Below are 11,112 nucleotides of genomic sequence, written 5' to 3' on the forward strand. Positions count from 1 at the left end.
GGAATTATATGCTGTTTATTAGTGCTTTAGCAGCTAAAAATATTGGAAAATTATGTTAAAAACCTTTTAGAACATGATTGCCTGGTAATTATTTTCTGTGAGTGCTTGCACACTTAGAGTGCAAAAGCTCTGTAAGATTTCTGAATCCACAGCACAGCTTGATAAAGGAAGACATCAATATGAACACCTTCTGACTATTTGTATAATTCTCTAATGACAAGCTTTATGAATGGTGTTTATTTATTTTACAGTGTATACTTGAGATTGTTATATATCTTTGAAATAGGTAGTTTTGTTTGAGACTGTTACCCTCTCTGTAGGAGGGAGTTAATGAAGCTTAATATTAACATTGGTAAAGACTGATCAGTATAAAGCATGTTTGTTACCTGTTTCATCGTAAAAGCCACTTTTAATACAAACCTGTGACTGCAAAAAGGACTAATTTGTGTCCAGGGCTAAAACTCTCCAAGGGTAAGCTATAAAGCAGCCTTTGGCATCAATGCCTTGAAAAGTACAAAAACGAAACTTATATTACTCCACCTCAAACTATTCATGCTGGGTTTTTTCATTTTATTTCTTTTTTTTTTTTTTTTAAGGGTATATTACTGTATAATACAAAATATTATGTCCTCCGTATAAGGCAGCTTGATCACATAAGAAATTGCTATTTAGTGCTACAGCACTAAATTTAAGAATTTTAAGTAGTAACCATGAGTAAGTTTAAATAGACAAGTTCTATGTGTGAGTAAATTTGATAATGCTGTAGAATTACAACCAGGGAAAATGTATTGCATTCTTCTTCCCTGTGGGAAAGAAACTTGTTTCTTCTATTTAAGTAGCTTGGTAACAGCTGGCTTCAGGTTGCCATGCAGAGTACCTCAAGTAGATCTCTGACTTGAAAGATTTTGGTTATCAAACAGTATAAACAACATGTAAAGAGATTAGGGATTTAAAAAAAAAAAATCCATGTCTGATTATGAATACAAACCTTTTCCTTTTTGAAGGAAAGATTATAAATGCAGTCATAGAAACTGAGTAGCAGGTATCTGATACGGTTTTTTCCCCATTTTTTATATTTTCTCTGTTTTCTTTCTGTGAATTGCCTTTTTTTTCATTTTTCTCATTATAGCCAGTTGTACATAGTTACCTTAGTTTTCTTCCTTTCTGTTGAGGTTTTATTTTTTTGGTAGAACCTTTAGGAGATGTAGGTTTAGCATATACATGAGGAATAGGTGCTTAAAAATGTATTTAGAAAGGGGTATTTTCTTTAATGGCATTGAGCTCTGAGCAATTTATTGAAAAAAAATTTGAAAATCACTTAATGAAAAACTTGTAAATTTCTTTGGACTTCTGCACAACTCAGTGCTGATTAGTCAAAATGTAGGACTATTAAGACAGTAGTATCTTTTCTTTGTCTCTTTTCTTAAGATTTCAGTACAGATCAGTTGCATATTTAATGTTGGCTCAGGCTGGAAACCTGCAGCATTTGACTTAATAAAAAAACCTGACATGGTCACTGGAACCGTGCTGTTCTTTCTCTGGAGTGTAAGGAAAAGAAAAAAAAATGCTTGAGTTCTGCTGCTGAACTGTTTCAACGTGGAGCCTTCTTTTTTTGTGGTTATTTTTGTTTGTGTTTATAGTCAGTAGTAGCCAGTTGACTAGCTGGGAAGTATTCTGAGATGTGGACCTGAATAATGATAAATACTGTGGTAGAAATGGATCACACCGGGATCTGTTCAAACTGTAGCACTTAATAGCTGGAGTTAGGAGGAAAGCCTGTGTGTCAGTCACTTCTGAACTCTAATATCTATCAGATGTGTACTGAACTGTTGAAAATTAGACTTGAAATGTACTGCTGTTTTCATCAAATCCTTCCCCGAGCTACATTGAACAAGTCGTGGGGAGAAAAAAAGGGGGACAGGTCATATACTGGGTGTCAGAAGTGGTGTGAAATTAAGGTGTTTGCTGTGGTCACTCAAGTAATCTAGAATGCTGTCTGAGGAGGGGCATTTTATTTCTTTCCTTCAGTCTCTAGAGGTTTCTTAAAGCAACTTCACTGTAATAACTTTGAATTCATAAAATAATGCTGCTTTTTTAAGTCAAGTGTAAGCCTTTTGTTTTTCTGTAATAAAAAGGACGTAAAAGAGCTTGTTTCCTTTGGATTACTTTACAGTGTCAAGCTTAGATGTTACATATTTTGTAGGAGGCTGTTTCCTGGGATGTTTGCACTTTAGGCCCCCAGTCATTCAGTGCAGAAATGCAGCTGTTATTCTGCAGGATTTTGAAAACACTCTCTAGAGGTAGGAGTTTATATTTGCTTGTCTGTGATTTAGTGAGCACTCTAGCAGTATAACACCAATGAATCTCCGAAAAAGCAGTTTTAAAATACCAGACATACAGGAGTTTCTGTAGCAAAGGGAACCTGAGTCAGCCTGTCCTAGCTTACATTTCCTTCTGGAAGCACTTGAGTAGTCCTGGCACTTGGACGTGCTCAGTCTCATGCTGCTTCCTTGTGTGCCTGGGCTGCTTTAACAGCTCTTGTCCACACTGTGGAGCTCACTGCTCAAAGGACGGGAGGATGGCACTCTCAGACATCTGATGTGATGAAGATGGCACAAAAGTGCTTAATTCTCATGAAGTACTTAAGTAAAAGGTTCAACTTGCTCTGTTTTGGTCTAGAACGGCTTTACCTTATTCCTCTTCTGTCAGCATGTTTGGAGAAGGAATTGTATTTGGAGGAGTGGGAGGGTGGAGGATTGTTCTATGGACAGCCAAAAGCTCAGGTCAGTGAAAAGGGTGCAAAACCAGAATGTGTTTCCATTAAGCTGTTGAAATCTCCTGAGACTACATATATTTCAGGCTGTGTTATCCTGTGACAGACTGTACTGGCTCTCAAATCTTCTCGGGGAGCAAAGCCACTTTCTGCACTTTTGTTCCCATCACTGAGCACATCTCTAACAGATCGAATCACCCTGAGCTTTGTTGCTGGAACCAACAAAGCCAATTTTGACAGTATTGTGCTGAATGCTTTGTTGGGCTCCTGGGAGGTTTTTCTAAGCTCTCTAGGCAGTGTACGTGTTCCTGAAACAATTCTCTGATTTCTGAAATTTTAACCATTTTAAAGTATTACTGTGAATATATACAGTTTATGCTGACATAAAGCACCATTTAGCAGCTGATGTGAACTCTCCTGTTGCTAGCAAACTTCCTCCTGCTTATACACTGAGTAGAGAAAAATGCAGGAATAGCAAGGATACACAGACTACAAGTATTTTACATAAAGCATTTTTAAATGGAGAATTGTGGCAATAATAATATTCAGCAATAAAACCTTTGAAGAGAAGCAAGGAAACCTCCAAGGGAATTACTAGTGAGAGGAATAGAGTTGCTTTGTAGTCCAGTTGCAAGATTGGTGTAGACTTCATCTGGGTTGATGATTGTCCTGGCCAAAACGGTGGGTGCTTTTAGGCTGTCTTGAGTTAAGAGATGGAAGCTTTGCTAAGCTCTATGGCTTACACATGAAGGGCATGAAAATGGAATAGGAGAAAGGAATGAAGGAGGGCCATATGTTTTCATACCAGCGTCTTGTGCTATGAGCTATGCTTAACATAAACTCCCACTGCTATGCATTTAATTCCTTCCAAAAGAAATCTTCTATTCTCTACTTACTGTGCAGAGGACCTTTGGCTGATCAATTTACCTGCCATACCATGAGTAACATTATTACCAAATCAAGGTAATTTGTGGAAGTTTTTGCTGTTTCTCCACAGAAATGTACACTCCAGGTTACTCAAGATACTTAAATGGTCATCATTTGTTCAAAACAAGACCTGAACCCCAGCTCTCTTTTGTCTTAGGTTGCTACGCCTCTACTTTAAAGAAATGACAATTTGTAGAATACTTAAATTTGTGCTAAGGTGCCAACTTGTAGTCTTAATGCTTTCAGGAATTAAAGATCTAATCAATGATGTAGGATGTGTATTTCCATCGTAAAGAAGTGGCTTTGGTTTTTCTAAATAAAAAAACATACAAATATTGCAGTAGTGGCTGCAATTTAATTCTCTTTACTTGAATAGCAAATGTTGACTCAATCAAAAATAGACAATATGCTGTTCATGGACTGTTAAAACTTTGTCACAACACTAAAAGAAAACAAAAAGACTTTATGACTTCAGTATCTAAGTTTTTAATCCCCTCCAAAGTAATTCTTTTTTTCTTTTGTCATTGAGTCATTTTTGCTTGGAACCGATTGTAACTTTTCTGTTAATCTTCTTTTTTTTTCTTAGCATGCTTTTATGAAATCATTTGTTTGAGTATTGTGACAGCATACTGTACTTGAAAAATTACAATGCAGACTGGTGATTTGGATGGCCACTGGGTAATTTTGTTCATTTCCTCTTTCCTTTTGTAAAATATGTCTTTTTTGATCTTAGCTTTGCATACTGGACCAGTTGAGCCACTTCTCTTTAGTGCTTCTTGCAGGATCAGAAAATTCACTAAACATAGCCTGTTGTCCTCAGGTCGGTATTATAATCTACTCAGTAACATTTTCTGAAAGCAGACTAAAGCTGAAATAAAATGAAATCCCTGTACAGATACCACTATCAAAATATCAGACTGTTTTTGTAAGACATTTTTGAGATTATTTTGTCAACAAACTGTTAAATCTTCAAATATCAGAATAACTTTCTGAACAGAGCATCTGGTAGAACAGGAGATGCTTCAGCAAAACGGTGCTCCTATGGTAGACTGCCTCCCAAAAGGTGTAGATGATCTGTCTAGGAATAAAAATCTACTGTGAAACGAAGAGATCTTCTATACATAAAGTAGAAGAAAGGTAAGACTTCCTCCTTTTCAGTCACTATGAAAATTAAATTGAAGGGTATTTCCTGCAGAAGATGGGAGAAATACTTGTTGGCCCAGACAAGCCCTTGACAATGCATTAGCTACTTCTAAGATGGAGGAGGAGATAAACTGCCGTCAGCAGATTTAACATCTAAAAGCTGTGTCTGGCTCCTGATGGATAAAATAATTATAAATTATGCTGTGCCTTCATGCAAAATTGTGCTTTATGCAAATAAACACTTGAAAATTGAGCTAAACCTTGAGATGGCATTGTCACAGTACATGTCTTTTGCTTTCCTATCTTTTAAAAATACCTTTTTTTAAAAACAAATGCAGAAGGATTACATATTTTTAATCTTCATGGCTCATTTATGAAATCCCCAAATTCCATCCAAAAATGCTGTGGGTTACAAGAGATGGTTCAATATATTGTGGTGTTAACTTAAGATTTATCTGATACTACTGTGAGGTAAGATCAATAGTGTTTTGCAGTGGGTTGAAGAAGAGGTAGTATTTTTTAAAAGGTTAATAGAAGTATTGTGTCAATTCCTTTGACAGACAGAAATGCCAGAATATGAGAAGTTCCTTTTCGGATCTTTAAGGAGATGGGAGCTTCTTGTATCACATTGTCATGATTTAAAATAGAAGGATTTCTAGCAGAGGAAGGGTAAGTAATACTTGATTTCTAGAACAGGATTTAAAAGAAGATATCAATCTTGAACATAGTGCCATTTTGTTTTTACACATTGCATACGTGTTGTTAGTTTAAGTGGTCTGTCTTGGGCAAGCTGTCAGTGCATTAATGTGAATCTGTGTTGGGTTTTAGTTTCCAGAGAGCACCTGGAATTCAAGCATAATTCAGAAGCACGGGGTTCTTTCTGTGGGCTGTAGCTGCCTCAGCTTCAGATGTCAGAAATTTAAATGCTAAGATACGCTAAAAATAATGCTTTGAATTGCTCACTTAGCTTTGCAAAGTCTCAAGCCATGTGAGGAAAATTAATCCAAGTCAGGCATTGTGTGTTAGCTAATGGAGATTATCTGATTATCTGTGATTTAAACAATCTCAAGAAGAGAAGTTGCAAGCCTTCTTTTGGTTTCGCAAATGGTGGCTATGAGGTGGGAGGAATTTTTCATACTGGCATGATTTCATACTACATCTAAAAGGTGTGATCTTGGCTAGAAATGTGCAGCAAAGCTCATAAGAGAATGAAGTTTGCAATGAGAGCTAAAGGTATGGTGATCTCGAAGGCTATTCCTCATGTTTAACTGCAATGGAGGCTAGGAAATAGTTGTAAAGTAAACACATAATAAAATAATGAAGCTTGTAATATCCCTGTTGAAATGATACGCTGCTCTACCATGCCAGTCATCTTTAAAGAGTGTTAATGAGCCTGTGGTTGTGTCAGGATATGATGCACCTTGTAGGTAAGAAAAAGGGAAGTTTCCACAGCACTGGCTGTTCTTTTCACTCCTTCCCTTTGGAAGAAGAGATACCTCTGTATTGACCCTTGGTGTGAATTAGCACTGCTGACCTCCAAGCCAGTTGCTTTTCTCACACCATTTCCCAGGAGCAGGAGCTTGACTGCACAAAGCAGCATCTCTGGTGAACTGCAGCTTTGGAAGCTGTGCCACACACATGTGGGTCATCCCATGGTGGTTTTCAGAAAGAATTAGGAGTTGGCCACAGTGAACAGGAGCCAGAAAAGTGGTGGCAGCAGGGACTTTAGGAGCCCCAGCTTTGACACGCAGGATGTGTGCTGCTGCAGACAGCTTTAATGGCCATCTGAAGGCACAGGGGGAAGGACGCTCCGCACACTTCAAAAAGTCATCATTGCATTGCTGTGATGATGCATCATAAGGGGAGGAAGAATACATGAGGTGCAGAGGTGAGCAGACACAAAAGCCTGTGGGCTGTTTCCTCTGCTCAGGCCCATGCATGCTTGTTTGAAGCTGGGACAAGGCCACTCTGTTTTGGGGACAGCAAGTTCATGATCATAGACAGAGGTTAGTCTGTGCCTGTGGATCCTTGGGCAGTGACTTTGCCCTGTCATGTTTCAATTAGAGTGTAGACATGCCATGGAGCATTAAGTTCAGTTTCTGGCCATCTCCCTTTGACGTGAAGTGCAGTTTTAAGTGAGTTGCTTAGGCCATAGTTTCATTATACTGCAACTTTAATGACAGTGCTGGCTTAAGGAGTTTCTATCCTCATACCTTTGTAGGCTGTCCTTCAAATTATGGCCAGGCAAGCTATTGGAAAAGCAATGCTGTGAGTGGAGCAATGAAGTGATCCAGTTGAATACAACTCCTTGAACATTGTGACAGTGTATGAGAGACCAAGAGTTTGGAGGAAGCAGCAGAGGGGGAAACATTTTAATGGTATTTCATGACAAGCTGGCTATGCTGACTTACATATTTATTTTGCCCTCTACTTGCTCCCTCCAGAAACCAAAGGTGATTTGGCCATGTCCTTACAATGAAGGAACTGTGAGTTGCTATCCCAAGATCCCTCTTACAGTGGTGAAATAAAATTGTTTGTAATGTCTCTTAACTTCTCCTTTCCAGGAGAGAGTTAAAATGGAAGAAGAAAAATCTGAAGCCTTGTCATGTTAGCAAAATGCATCTTGCAAGGGATGTAACTGGGTAAGAGTGGGATGTACAGAGTATAACTGTGGGGAGTCACTGTCACAGGGATAAGATGACTCACTAGGTTACACATTTGTAGACAAATTCTGCTTTAAAGCTCTGCATGTGCATGTCAAACCTTTAAAGGCCTGAAGTCTGAGTCCAGACTCAGCAATCTGTTTCATTTGTGCATGACTACTTATGCAAATAACCAAGAGAAGCAGGAGCTACATTATAAGAGGGAACAGGATTTTCAGACTTGCATTTTAAAAGAAAAATTTGTTTCATGTATAGATAGAGAAAACATCCCTTTATTCCTATAAAGGAATTCTAGACTGATCCATCTGGCACATAGCAATTACAAAATTTTTTGTATAATTTTCTGTGTGAGAATTAAGAGCTTTATGAACTGGATAGATTTAAGGACTGTTGCAAGAGAAGGTCTAATGAAAATCTCAAATGGGTGAAATGCTTTATTTTGGAAACACTTTCCAAGTTAGATGAGAACAATGTGGTTGTAAACTTGAAGAAGCAGAGGAGACAGTACCAAAAATTATTTATTTTATACTCCTAGTATAAATATATATACTCTTTGACAGAAAAGCAGAAACACCTTTAACTAGCAGTGGCCAGAGATGTGTGCTGACCCTTCTTTATGACTGAAAAGACCACTTTCTTCAACCAGGTGTTCACTTACCTCTTATATCTAGCAATTTATTCTGATTTCTTTCACTTCTTTTTCCCATTGCTCTAATTTTCTTTGTATCTTTTTGTATTTTGCATTCCTATTCTTTTACCATCTTGTTTCCCCTGCCTTTTCCCAAGTTTTTTTTTCTTTTTTTTTTTAATCCCTCATTATTTCTTTTCCTATATAATAGCAGGCATAAATATACATTAAAAACTGATAATGCTGTAACAATAAATAGTTAGAAATCAGGTTACTGTGTGAGCTCTCACATTGTTTCATAAGATTTTGTTTCCTTAGTGGTCCATCATGCTCACCATTCTAGTATTGCTCATTAACTTTGACTGGCTCAGTTGAAAATAATGGGCTATTTTATTACTGAAATAAGATTAAAACTTGTTCCAGGTAACTTGCAGATTTGAGATTGAACAGATTTGCATGCAGTACAGAAAACATGTTGTCTTTGAACTTTTTCCTTAGGAATTACCACATTTCACTCCTATATTTGGAGAACTATAATTTTATATTTGCTCCTTTTGAATTTTTGCTGCACTTAATGCAGGATTTAAGGCTCCCCTTCAAACATACAGATAAGCATTTACTGATTAGTTTTATCTTTAACTCAAGATGATAAATATGGTCTTGCAAGCTACTTTGTCCCTAGGCTTTTATTAATTTCCACAATTATTGTACAAACAAACTTATCTGCTACTCTTGGTGTTGATATAATTAATCTTAGTATCAGCAACTGATTCCTGTTAATTAGAATATGTATGCAGAGCATATATTTTCCAGATTTAAAAAGCAATGTAGGCTTTCAGTTTTTTCTTCAGAGTCCTTTTCTTTCCTCCTTGTCTCCTGTTTTTATAGTTTTGAGTGGAATTTAAAGAAAGAAGATGATGTGATCTAGAACGGAATAATTTTAATGCACTGGCACAGTGTCTGTGGAAAACACAATGGTTACTGTTGAAGGGTTGATATTCTCTTGGCAGAACTATTTTAACTGAGCAGAACTAATGTTCTTTGTTCTTCCAGGCTGCTGTACTGGTGCTCTGATTCTCAAATAGCCAAGGTGTGCTCATGGAGACCTTTTACTCCTTCCTCTTCTTTGTTAGTATGGATAGAAGCAGACTACCTTAGAAACAAACTACTGTGTCCCATACAATTGATATGCCACAAGGATAGCTCTCAGAATGAAAAGATCTCATTTCCCTTGTTTGAGATATGGCCAGTGCTTGTGTAGTATTTACAAGAATAATTCTCTATTAGTCCAAATATTTTATTCTTGAATAGAACTATAAGATCTCTGTAGATTTTTCAAATGTTTCTACCACTGTAGTTAATTACCTTTTTGCAAGGCAATTTTTTTTCATGAATTGTTTGTTTGACAGTGTTATTGTGTTAGCAAAATTCTATTTGAGCAAGGCCTAAATTTCTGTGCAACCTACAGAAATGCAACAGGAAAAATGATGATTCAGCAAATGCTGTCATGTAGAATCCAACCCCCAAACATCACAAAGTTAATTTGCCTGTATTCATTAAGTCTTAGGATTCAGACTGCTAGTTAATGTAATTTCTAGTATCTGTGTCTGCTGTAATGAGCTGAAATGTTCGATTTTTTTATGGTGCTGTTTAGGCCATGCCACACCCCAAGTCTCTCAGAAAGAAATTGTATTAACTTGGTTCTGCAGAAATGTAGTTGAGGTCTTGTAAACTGTGGTTCCTTGAAATATTTGAACCATGATCCTGGGAGATAAAAGACTAAGGTAATATGTAACCTAAACAGAAGTTTATCTGCAGATTCTTCAAAGCAAAATAATCTCTCCCTTTCAACTTTCTAAAATACTACTGGTTGAAACAGAATTCTAAACTAATATGCTTCACTCTCATTGCTTTTGCATTCTATGTAACAATCAGCATCTTAATGCTTTTCTAGAGTAAGTTGCTGCATAATGGTAAATAATCTAAATTTATAATTTTATAGACTCCATATAGCTACACAGTTGCTATGAAATGTCTTTATATGTGAACAGTGGAAGCATAGAAATAATTGAACTTCCTTTAAAACTGAAAATCCCAACGAAATATAAAAGTTCAAAGTAAATTCATCATTAATAAAATAAAATTTTATACCTAGATCAGAGGTGCAACTGTTACACAGGTAAAAATTATAATATACCTATTTAAATTAATATCTATGTATTTCCAGTTTAATATATTCATATGAGGGCAATATTAAAGCATTGTTTAATTATCTATCCTTAAAGTCTTCTGAGATTCAGGAAAAAAAAATCACACTAGTGAATAAAAAGCAAAAAAGATTATAACCGTCAGTCATTTGCATAATTCAATTTTCTAACAGCACATGATTCAGTTACTAGGGAAATTAATAGAGAAAATACAGATCCCCACCCCGAAAAATACTTTTAGAATGCCATGGGAACATCTCTGTAGTTAACACTTCACATTTTTTAACAAAAATTTAAACAGTACTGGACAATTTCTTGTGAGAACAGACCATGGAATTTGATTGGGATTTCAAGTCCTAATCTTCTAGCCATTTCTCTCTGTTAACATGGTAATAGAAGTAAATGCCAAGTCTCTGAATCTATGTGTTCTTAATGTGGGATCTTAATAATCAAGAACTTAAACCAGTCCTCCTAGTTCAAGGCAGCTGCAATATAATTGAATATTTTAAAGTAATTCAATTGGGGGAAAAACATCGCAAAGAAAAAAAAAGAAAATTCAAATAATAATGTTTTAAAGTCTTTTCCATAATATCCTAAACATTTTCCTTTAATGTTTTCTCTTTGCAATGTTCTGACATTCATTCATGATCCCCACCTCTCAGAAGAGTCACTTTGTGACGCTTTAGTTTAAGTCAACCAATAAAACCCAGAAGTGGCTTTTAATGCTTTATGTTTGAAAGTAATTGGTCAGCAGTTTAAATAATTTATATA

The sequence above is a fragment of the Zonotrichia leucophrys genome, chromosome 2 (genome assembly GCF_028769735.1).
Source record: "Zonotrichia leucophrys gambelii isolate GWCS_2022_RI chromosome 2, RI_Zleu_2.0, whole genome shotgun sequence".
Lineage (NCBI taxonomy): Eukaryota > Metazoa > Chordata > Aves > Passeriformes > Passerellidae > Zonotrichia > Zonotrichia leucophrys.